The sequence below is a fragment of the Lampris incognitus genome, chromosome 17 (genome assembly GCF_029633865.1).
Source record: "Lampris incognitus isolate fLamInc1 chromosome 17, fLamInc1.hap2, whole genome shotgun sequence".
NCBI classification, from domain to species: domain Eukaryota; kingdom Metazoa; phylum Chordata; class Actinopteri; order Lampriformes; family Lampridae; genus Lampris; species Lampris incognitus.
The window spans coordinates 12,313,174-12,325,271 of NC_079227.1; positions in this window are offsets into that span (position 1 = coordinate 12,313,174).

Genomic DNA, 12,098 nt, shown 5'->3' on the forward strand with positions numbered 1-12,098 from the left:
AGAATAAAAAAAAGAGGAAGAAACCACATCATGGCCAACAGAGGGTTTTTTACCAAGAACATTGGCATAATTGTCCGGATTGGTCTTCTAAAAAGAAAACAAAGAAAATATTGCATCATATCCTGTGCATTGCGCAAAGTGGTGGTTTGTTTGACATGGCATCCACCCCTATTGTGGTGTTAGCGCCAGTTAAAGTCGGAGTGGGTAGACTGCCAATATATTGCTCGTTGGAACTGTATATTTTCATGTGACAACGTACATTTGTGTAACATAACACGGGCAACACATTTAAAATGTTTATGTTGAAGTGCACAGCACGTGTGTGCCACATGTGATAAGTGATGAATACATGTGCAATAGTTTGGTACATGTCAACTACATGTAAATATTGTAACAAGTAAATATTGTAGTTTGGTACATGTCAACTACATGTAAATATTGTAACATGTAAATATTGTAGTTTGGTACATGTGAACCACATGCAAATATTGTAACATGTAAATATTGTAGTTTGGTACATGTGAACCACGTGCAAATATTGTAACGATCATAAATGAGTAGACTCACTAGCCGGTTAGCTAAGGGGGCGGACCCTTTAGTTGACTGGTTAGCGCAGTCGTGCGTGCAGGCGACCCAGGTTCGATTCCCGACTGCCCCCCGAATTCGCTACGTTGGTGTCAGAAGCAGGATGGTGAGACCATGAGGCCATCGGGAGTGCGTTCTCCCAGAGGCGTGAGGGAGTTGGTAAACTGAAGCGCTTCCCGAAGGGGGGGGGGGTAGTGTAACGATCGAGAATGAGTAGACTCGCTAGCCGGTTGGCTAAGGGGCAGGACCCTTTAGTCGACTGGTTAACGTAGTCCCCCGCGGTGCGGGAGTCCCAGGTTCACGTCCCGGCTGCTGCGGTTCCCGGCTGCCCCGGTTCCCGGCTGCCCCCCCCCCCGAATTTGCTAAGATATGTTTGTCTTTGTAAGGGACTCAGTGGCTGTTATCAGACCCAGAGACAAGAACTAGACTCTCTTCTGAGCCTCAGTCAAAAAAGATAAAGATGACCTCACCCCGAAAACCCCCCCATAAGAATTCTTTGAAAGCAGTTCTCAGAAATTGTTCATTGACCAACATTTGCTAACTCGATGCATTACGAGCCAACTGTAGGGTCCCTAAGTTTGTGACAGTACCAACTGACACAGAAATAACTTAAGAGAAATCCCGAAATGTTATTTTCACCAGGCCTGCTAAATTTCAATGAACAAATAAAGCTTGCTCTTTAACAGTAGCTGATGGAGCACAATTATTTGCCCAATTTAAACATTTTTTTGTGAACAGTCTTTTTTTTCCTCTCTCCCCGTTTATTCACTGTATATGTATTGTATTGTTGTGTATTACATTTGAGGTGATCTTTGAGAGCACAACGCAGTTAAATTTCCTTGTTTGTGCAAACTGACCTGGCAAATGAAACTATTCACACAGCTTGTTGTGAAAAGAAGCTTGTTCCTCATTTTCCCAGTATGGATTGCATGCGTTCACAGAAAAAGTCAAGTTGCAACTCACCGGATGAGCTAACCGAAGTGGTTTGAGCCTTGGGAAAGAGACGGTGCAGAGAATTACAGAAAAACTCACGAAGCAACGTGCTTCCCTGAGAGCTCTTACCCTGTTGTAACTATGATAAAACCCTGCCATTTCAACGGGACTCCTGTCTTCGTAAATGGTGCCAATTGGCATAAAAGTGCAGCTAACACTGAAAAGCTGTTTTCTGGAACTGGAATTCTCTGGTTGTCACTCAGAGGAATACTTTTTAGCTGCATATTGGATGTTTGCCTTTAAAAAATCATAAAAAAAAATAAAACTGACAAGTATTGCAGCGTCCAGCAGTACAACGTGAGAACTTCTGAAGTAAAACCAGTGATACCATGAACATCATACACGAACAGATGAAGTGACCAACCTATTCTATCCATTGTTCATGTTATCATTTTCAAAGCCGTCATTTTCAATTTTGAGTTCTGTGTCTGTTTTTCTTTTCTTAATGATGATCTCAGCCAGGCCAGGACCTGGAGGGGATTTTGCATTTGGTCACATGTGTGCGTGCGTGCCTGTCCGCAGCTAATGTCGCAGACTGCTGGACCAATCTGCTTACACTGTCCTGAGCACAGTTATGGCTGTCTGATGGAGAACTTGTCGTGGTTGCGGTGACTAAAAACCTTTGGAAAACATTTGTTTCGCCTCAGTCGGAGCACCGGAGAAGAGGAGGTACGCCTGGGGTGATCTGCACTCTACTGGGTGCAGTGCACTCTTCTAGTTCATGTTCAGATACCTCGAATTGCATTGAGACCCACATAACACAGCACCATGCTGAAGGAGGAAGAGTTAGAATATGTGATAAAGAGGATCTCAAGAGTCAACATATCTAATTATATCCAAAGGGAAACTTAGTTGCAAAATAACGAGGAACAGATTATTGAAAAAAAAACCCACATCTGCACAACAGAAGACCCGCGCATGGGCGGTTATTCACACATGAACTGATGCGCTATTGACAACGTCATTGCCTTGACGACAGAACGTGTTAACATGAGTATACTGACCTGGGCCATTACATTAACAGGTGGGTTTGAAGCTTCAACTTTGTTGAAAACCCAACTTCACACAGACGAGGACTTTGTCTCGGCCGGATGCTCATTGTGGTGGAGTTTCCTTGTGGTGCTCATGTTCTCATTCTCAGTTCATTCTCTGTCTCTAAGATCCAGTCAGGCGCGCGGGAAGATGCTTTAAGTGGGGGGGGGGGGGGCTGCCAACTAAAACCAAAAGCATCGTGGCGAGCTAGCATGGAAGAAGGAGTCCAAAGGCACACATCTCTCCGTAATCGCAACTCCCGTGTCCCATACACCGCACGACCCTGGGGGTGCTCTTTTATTCACACCGGCCGGAATGGACCAGAACTGCCCCCCCCCCTTCCCCCATCCCCCATCTCACTAGTGGCCACATCAATCCCAGTCACGGTACTACGGTCAGTTAGTCAGTAAACGGTCTCCTACTTAGTCTGAGTCGAATCCCCCAAACAGCAACACAAGAATAACGGCAACATGAACACCACATCATGTAAACACAATTTTAAATCTAACATTAACCGTCCCATCAGCCATTGCGCTTCCCCAGCGCAGAACCGCCGACAGTGAGAGCGACCGCCTCTCCCAGTCGCGACAGCATGACGTCATTTTTTTCTGTTTGTAAGGCGCGTGTGTAGCAGATTTGGAGTGGAGTGTTTACTCTCGTTGTTATTAAAGTGTCCTTTCCTCGCAGCCCCGCCCACTGTTTAAAATAAAGCTATGTTTTATTTTCTTGCAGTTGTACGTTAGGGAAAGTTAGGCATACTGTTGGGTCGAAGGATGTTATACAGCCACCCGCCACTACTGAGAGGGGCTACACCCGCCACTAGGGGGAGCTGCAGCCCCCAGCTCCCAGCCCCTCTTCTCGCGCTAATGGATCCAGCCCGATCTTATGTCATCCGGACCATTTGCAGAGGTTAGAGCCCTGTTTATGGAAGGTTGTTCGTCCCCTTTATGAATACAACTGTATTATCATTCTCCCTCAAGATCTCAGAGACCGATTCAGCCGAACAATCAAAAAGACGACATATCTAATTTCCTCAACAACCAACATAAAGACAGGCATAAACGCAGTTTTCACATTACAGTAAAACCAAACTATATACCAATATCAGCTAAATCATAAAACGTTTTCAAAAAATCAAACATTATCTAAAAAATATATAAAATTATCTAAATGATATTAAACACAACCCAACCAATATATTACACAATCAAAACAATATGAAACATTAGCCTGTGGGAACTGAAAGAAAGGAGACGAGACCACTTCTCCTTTTGACCACACAGCTGTGGGGTCGCTTATTTCCTCCAACCAACTCTAAGTTCACAGTTCATTATACTGTAGCGTGCATGGATAAGAAGACACGTTGGTCCTTGACTAACGGGTCTGACCCTTTAGTCGACTGGTTATCGTTGTCGCTTGCGCAGTGGGAGACACGGGTTCACGTCCCGGCTGTGGCGACGGTCTCCCAGACTGCCCCCCGAATTCGCTGCAATACTAAAAACCTCAGCTTTGTGTCTACCCACAATACCACTTGCTAACCCCCGCCCACTGTCTTAAAGGGGTCGTCTCTGGCCCGTGTGGCGAATATCGAACCTGCAAGTAGGTCACTACAAGCCAAACAATTTATAAAACATTGTAAAAAACAAAAAACAAAAAAACATACCGAGCCCTCAAAAGTAGCCCTCCTATGAATTTTTTCACTTTTTATTCCTGTTTTGCCTCAACATTTCAATGCACTGATATATTGCTTTTACGCCACTATTAACAATTTTTCAACACATGTATGAGGCAAAATATTGTAGCGAATTCAGGGGCAACCACAGGAACTGCCGCAGCCGGGACGCGAACTCGTATTTCCCGCACCGCGGGCAACAACGTTAACCAGTCGACTGCGGTGTGGGAGACACGGGTTCGCGTCCCGGCTGTGGTGACGGTTCCCGGGCTGCCCCCTGAATTCGCTATATTGGTGTCAGAAGTGGGATACGCACGGATAAGCTTTCCCGAAGAAGCGGGGGTAGTGTAAAGTGCATGGATAAGTAGACCCGTTAGCCCTTTGCTAATTAGTCAGACCCTTTAGTCGAGCGGTTAGCGATGTCTACCGCGGTGCGGGTAATACGGCAGTTCTTGTGGTTGCCCCCCGAGTTGGCTACAATATATTTTTCATTCAGGAATATTTGTTTTTTAAAAATGAAAGCCTTCTCAGGACTCCTTTTGTACAAGATTTCTCATGTACAAAAGACGCACATACACATTTATAGCTACGAGTCTTGTTGGCAATTTGTTCCAACTCTGTCACATTACATGGAGAGCATTGGTAAACCTTTTATGGCGCAGTACTTTTTTGCTCACCATGTCCCTACTACGGCTCCGGAGTCATTGAAGTCAAGTCAAGTCCATTTTATTTGTGCAGTGGTGGCTGGTGTAAAGGATTCTTAAAAATTTTGTATTAATAGGATAATCACTTCCTGAAAGCTTTTATTTTGTTAAGTTTCCTCTTTTGGCGGCATGCGGGGAGACACCTGGACAGGCCGCCAGTCAATCACAGGGCCGATACACACACACACACACACCTAGGGACACTTTTGTGTGTGTGTGTGTGTGTGTGTGTGTGTGTGTGTGTGTGTCTGTATAAAATGTTCTTTTCACACGAGCGAGCAACAGACAAAAGGACACCTGTTCGTTTTTACTCTGCATGAAAATGTTTCCATTCATTAAAAATGAAGCGGCTAGCTGGAAGGGGAACAAGGTATTATGCAATTTCCGTTGTTTATGTATAGAAATATGTAATTCGTTCCATTGAACGGCAGCCAAGTGTTCTGATATATGGGCATGCTAATGTGAGATCTCTGGCTAATCAGTCCTTTATCATTAATGATGTTATTGTTTCCAATAATCTGGACTTTTTTTTATTACTGACACAGGGCTATCCCCAGGAGACACTGTTCCCCTGATTGAGGCTAGCCCCCCTGATGTTGCATATTTTCACATTCCCAGGCCCTCTAGTTGAGGGGGTGGCCTAGCTGTTTTTTATAAGTTAGGTCTTAAGTGCCACCCTGTTAATTTTGGTAATTTTATCTCATTTGAGGTTTTATGTTTTTTAATTACTGGCCCTTCCCCTTTTCTCTGCATCTTAATTTATAGGCCCCCTAATTCAGTTAGTTTTATCTCTTGAGTTTTCTGACCTTTTATCTGTCATGCCAAAATATGACAGGGTGCTTATTCTTGGTGATTTTAATATTCATGTGTGCTGTCCTTCCCATTCCCTGACTTCCCATTTTCTGGGTCTTGTAGGTTCTTTTAACCTCATTCAATCTGTTAAAGGGGCCACACACTCCGAAAGCCACATTTTACACCTTGTACTCTCCTCTGGTTTCCCTCTCGAATGTCTCAATTTGGTGGATATGCCTGTATCTGACCGTAAAACTATCATTTTCAAAGTCCCACTACAGCTCGCTACTCCTAGTCATTATCCTAAAACACGATCTCGCATTCTCAATGCTGTCTCTGCAGTTAAATTTGGTGATGCTTTTAATTCTTCATCCTTTAACCCCTGTTGGTCACCGCTCAATCCAGGTGCACTATTGAATTCATTCAATGATCCGTGCCAATCCATCCTCGACCAAATTGCACCATTTAAAACCAGGAAACAAAAATTAAATAACTTCCCCTGGCTGAATGATCACACCCGTGTCCTTAGAAGGCTTATTGAGCATACTTCTCTGAACTAATATTGAGAAATAACCACAATCCTAAAGTTCTCTTCGGGATAATTGATTCCGTCATTAATGGTCCCTCCACTTCTCTTTTTGAACCTGATGTTGAGTTGTCCGAAAAATTTCTCACTCATTTTGTAAACAAGGTGGAGAATATTAGGTCCCAAATCCAGTCAGGCTCTTTTCGTTCCATTCCCCATGTTAACTCTGCCTCTTTCACCCAATTACAATTTCAGTGTTGAAATGTGACTTATAGGCGTTAGATGTTATAGACGTTAGATGTAGTCTATAAGTCACTGAAATGTGACTTATAGACGTTAGATGTGGTCTATAAGTCACTGAAATGTGACTTATAGACCGAAGCGACTTGTATAGACGTGTTCCCTTGTTGACATGCAGCAAATGTGCGTGCGCAGATTGTGAGGCAAAAAGGGGTCATGGGTCTTGCGTTTGTAGAAATTACCACGTTCATTTTGAAGAGATCATCAGGGGGAAATTGATTTAAAACGAAACGAAATGCCTCACAGTTGTTGCGCTGTCGGTTGTACAAATCGTAAAGGTGGTTTTTATCGCATGCTGAAAGGGAAAACTCCAATCCAAAGATGAAGACAGGTGTGGATTCATGCGATCCGCCGGGAGGACTGGAAGACGTGGTCAGAAGAGCAAATATCAAACGGGAAGATTTGCGGAGAACATTTAATATCTGGTATGTATCTGTTTCCTACACAAATAAGTATTGTAACGTGCACAGATAAATAGACTCGCTAGCCCGTGGCTAACGGGTCGAACCCATTAGTCGACTGGTTAACGTTGTTGCCTGTGGTGCAGGAGACACGGGTTCGCGCTGCGGCGGCGGTTCCCGGGCTGCCTCCCTAATTCGCTGTATTGGTGTCAGAAGTGGGATGATGAAACCGAACCGTGAGGCCATCGGAAGCGCGTGCGCCCAGAGGCGTGAGGGAGTTGATATGCTGAAGCGCGCGGACGCGCTTCCCAAGAAGGGGGTAGTGTAACGTGCACGGATAAGTAGACACGTTAGTCCTTGGCTAATGGATCGGACCCTTTAGTCGACTGGTTAACGTTGTCGCCCGCGGTGCGGAATACACGAGTTCGCGTGACGGTCCGGCCGGGCTGCCCCCCTAATTCGCTACAGTATTGTGGTTGAACATACCTAAGTAACAGCGCTAAATGTGATACTGTCCTAGTAGAGCAACTGCCAAGCCAACGTTTGAGTTGTTGTAGCGGGCATAATAAGCCACGCCTTGTGGGGGTAGTAATAGTACTTATTTACCTTGAAAGATTAGGTTAATGAAGGGATCTGGGTCCCCATTCCCAATGCAATTAGTCTCAGTACCTATGTGGGTAAGTATGTGGATGCCTATCCTGCTGAACAGAGTGGTTAGTATGTTACACCCTATAAGACATCGTGAGGTGGGCTTCATACTAAGGTATTTGACATGGCGGCCCCTGACGTATAGCGTATATGCTTTGCTATGGGTCCAACTCAGCATAACCCTCCCTCCCCAGAACCAACAGGACAGTGGAGACGCCCCTACTCCAAGGTAAGTACACAACTCCAAAATACTTATAAACCCTCAGGTACGTATTGTAATAAGCCCGAAACGCCAAACACAGTAAAGATGAATCAATAGGCAACAACAGTTTAGTATTAATTGAATGTAATACTATAGGATGATAATAGCAAAAAAATAAAATGCAAAAATAACAGAGTTTGACTTTCTTTGTATACACAGTATCTCTTGATATACACAATATCAACACAACCTCAAATGAGAAACTCACCCTAAATGTTGAGTATCATAACCAATGAATGTTCAAACATAAACAGTTCGGTTCGTTTTTTTTAACACAGTCTAGTAATGAGTAATAAGGAAACTGACACAAATACCAGTCTGATGAATCCTGAGCACACGAGATTAAGCCGCTGGAGAGACGCCTGTAGGGCAGGGCAAACCACGTGACGTGCGTAGTCTACGTGACTCACTGTAGAAGTCAGATGGCGCCAACGGCGATGCAGTGCGTTCGACGTTCACACTGCTCTTGAAATAACTTTCACTCAGGCAAGCAACCTTCCGTCACAAAACTAAAAAAACACGACTGTCCTCCGAGTCCTCTTCTCAGCATCCAACACTTCATCCGAACGTATTGAGAACCAACGAGCCACTCCGACCAGTGAGCTAGCTAGCTTCACTGACAAATAGACTAACGTTAGTATAGGCTAATCCAGCACGGTACTAAGCTAGTGCTGGAGAGAGTCCAGTCACTACACACTAATGTCTACTAACGTCTATCTAGAATCCTCTTCGTGCCTCATGCTCACTACAACAATGGCAAATGTTCCTCTGAAACTCACGGCACCGACGAAGCACTGACTCCCACGTCCCCGGTGACCATTTCAAACACTCCACTGCTAGTCGGGGAATTCATGCTAGCTGGTGGTCACTCGCAGCCTCCAAGCAGGACACCTTCTCCGACGCACCCCAGGAGACACGAATTCGTCCCAAAGGATTCTTGTAGACGGTAACACATTCACTCCACGTACACTACGTGTCTGTCTCTCTCCAGATTTCATTCGGCGACCCATACACAGCCGCAAAGCTCTCGCACACCGCCTCTCTTCTTTTTTCCCCCCTCCTTCCCCCGGTGTGTTAGAGAGCCTCACTCTGATTGGCTACAATGGAGGAGGCTTGCCTGATACTGACCCAATCATATACGACTATACTCAGAATGGTTGCGTACCCTACATTGTTAATGCCTAGCCTTCCTCAAATTTGACGATTCCATCAGCTTTCTTGTGTCCTGATGTTTGAGGTCATAATTTGACCCCAGCCTCGATCTCATAACCGTACAAACAATTCAACTTTTTTTGAATACAAACAATTCAACCGAACAAACAATTAAATTACTAGGGCTTACCTTTGATGTGATGAAGCAAAACTTGTTTTCCTTCGATAACGGATGGTAAAGCAGTCTTGGGCATGTCCACCAACAAAGTAATCGTATGCTTCTAAAGACTTGTATACCTTCACTGATTCTTTGGTATATCTACTTGGTGTGTCTGTGAGATGTTCAGTCACATCCCTCCAGCCGATGTTTGGCAGCTTCGTGACGTCACTTGTCCGCTGAGCTCCAGCAAGCAGAAACGGATCGTGAAGTTTTTCTCAAGTGCTTAGCGTAAGTTTTGACTCGTAATGCTTTCTGTCTACCTTCACGTATTCTGGGATTTCCATTTTCTCAAATTTCTAACTTTTCTCCGTTTAATTTTAAGTTTTATAGGCTTTCATGTGTGAGTTTCATAGGTACGCACGTTGTTTCTCGGCCATGTTTTGCCACACGTTCTGCGTGCGCATCTTGTTTACAACGCAGCTTTTACGTCACGTGATAAGGGGTCTATATGTTATTCCCCCCCCCCCTCACCACAATGAGTTTTCTGCTGAGTGCTACTAATACTCCGGTGCGACTTGTCGTCCGGGAAATACAGTAAATACTCTTTTCATTTTGACAAAATAAAGAATTACTTTTGTAGGAGTAGAAAGAAATGCCATTCAGATATGCTTTATGTGGCGGTTGAATACTCTGAAGCCTCCTAATGTGAGACGTTACCTAACTGCTTAGGACCATTCAAATGTTCACACCTACAATTAGGCTGAAGGGGTGATAGTTTCTGTTTTCGTACAGGAAGATGTTCAACAACCACTTGTGCATTATATATTTGCACATGAAGGTGACGTGGCATCATTAAGAAAAATATATGTCTATGATATACACAGGGGAAAGCCTAACTTAGTGGTTTAAAAAATATCGTCCACCCATCCATCCATTACCCAAACCGCTTATCCTGCTCTCCGGGTTGCAGGGATGCTGGAGCCTATCCCAGCAGTGAATCTTAAAATTTGCATGAAAAAAAAAATTGAACTGATGCACACTTTTTTTTAACAATCATAATAATAATCCATTTTATTTGTGGGCGCCTTTCAGAGCACTCAAGGACACTTTACAGAACACAGTAAAAAAACAAGCAGCACTGTACCAGACAGCATAAAATCAAAACAAAGCAGGGTAGACAATAAAAAGTTAACACAACAGATAAGTATAAAATCATCATCTGCACAAAACTCAGGGAAGTGTGGATCAGACTGAATATGCCAGTTTGAAAAGGTGCGTTTTGAGATGGGATTTGAAGGTTGAAAGAGTCAATGTTGCAAATTTCTTGTGGGAGAGCGTTCCATAGGCGGGGGGGGGGGGGGGTCAGAACGACTGAAGGCTCTCGACCCCATGGTAGTCAAGCGGGTCGATGGTGTAGTGAGTTGGAGAGCAGATGAGGATATGAGAGTGGGGGAGGGCGTGTGGATATGAAGGACTTCATAAAGATATGAAGGAGCTAGGTTATTAAGGGCCTTAAAGGTGAGGAGCAGGATCTTGAAGTCAGTACGGTATTTAACAGGGAGCCAATGAAGGTACTGAAAAGTAGAAGTGATATGATCTATGGAAGGAGTTCTGGTAATGATACGGGCAGCTGATTTCTGGACCAACTGAAGTTTATGAAGACACTCGAGGGGAAGACCAAAGAGAATAGAATTACAGCAGTCAATACAGGATGTGACCAGGGTGTGAGTGAGTATGGCAGTGCTGTTATGTGTAAGTGACAGCCGAAGACGATTAATATTGTGTAGGTGGAAGTATGCAGACTGAGTAACATTGTTGATGTGAGCTTCAAAAGATAATGTGCTGTCCAGCATGACACCCAGACTCTTAACCTGAGGCGATGGAGGAACTATAGAATTGTCAATAGTAAGAGAAAAACGATCAGGTTTAGCCAAAGTAGATTTAGTGCCTACTAAGAGGACCTCAGTTTTATCAATGTTAAGTTTTAGGAAGTGGTATGAACACCAGGCTTTAACTTCTAATAAGCAGTCAGAAAGGGAAGTGGGCGGAAATGCTAAATACTCAGTATTCATTCTGTTCTAAGTGTTGAAAGGTGGTAATTGCTGGGAACTAGTTAAACCAGTATTTACTGGTTTGTCTGATTTGTCTTTACTGTTGCAGAGGGTCTGTGAAAATGGGTTTGCATGTGTGTGTGTGTGTGTGTGTGTACTGTATGTGTGTTAACAAATAAGCAAACACAGCATGCACCATGTGCAATACAGTACAGAATATCTGTTGAGTGCTCTACTGGTGAGTGAATACATTAACACGAACATTTACAGACTGAGTGTAGACCGTAGTAAGTGGTTTTTAAAAATAATCAGCATGCAATACAGAAAACATGCATTGAATATTCAACTTGTTGTCTGCAAGTGAAAAGTCACGGATGAAGAGTGGGCTCTTATACCTTCACTGTCTCGGGTCAAATCACATCCTTAATTAGCCCCAGACACCCGGAGATTCTAATATGGATTTTTTTAACGATTGTCCTAAACTTCAGGCCAAAAGAGCCTTAAAAGCTGTATAACACATCGGCCCATATTGTCACAATCTGCTATAGACACAAATGCCAAAATACGTTGACATCATGTGCTGTTCTATTTGCAGAGACTTCTGCCATTCTGATATGTGAATAACATATTGTGATGTGCACGAATAAGTAGACACGTTAACCCTTGGCTAACGGGTCGGACCAAGTCGACTGGTTAATGTAATCGCTTGCGGTGCGGAGGCCCCGGGTCCGCGTCCTGGCTGTGGCGATTTGCGGAATCCCGAAGGAAGGGATTTGTGCCCTTTGGTCGAGCAGCTCAGACTCTTTAGTTGAGCGATGTA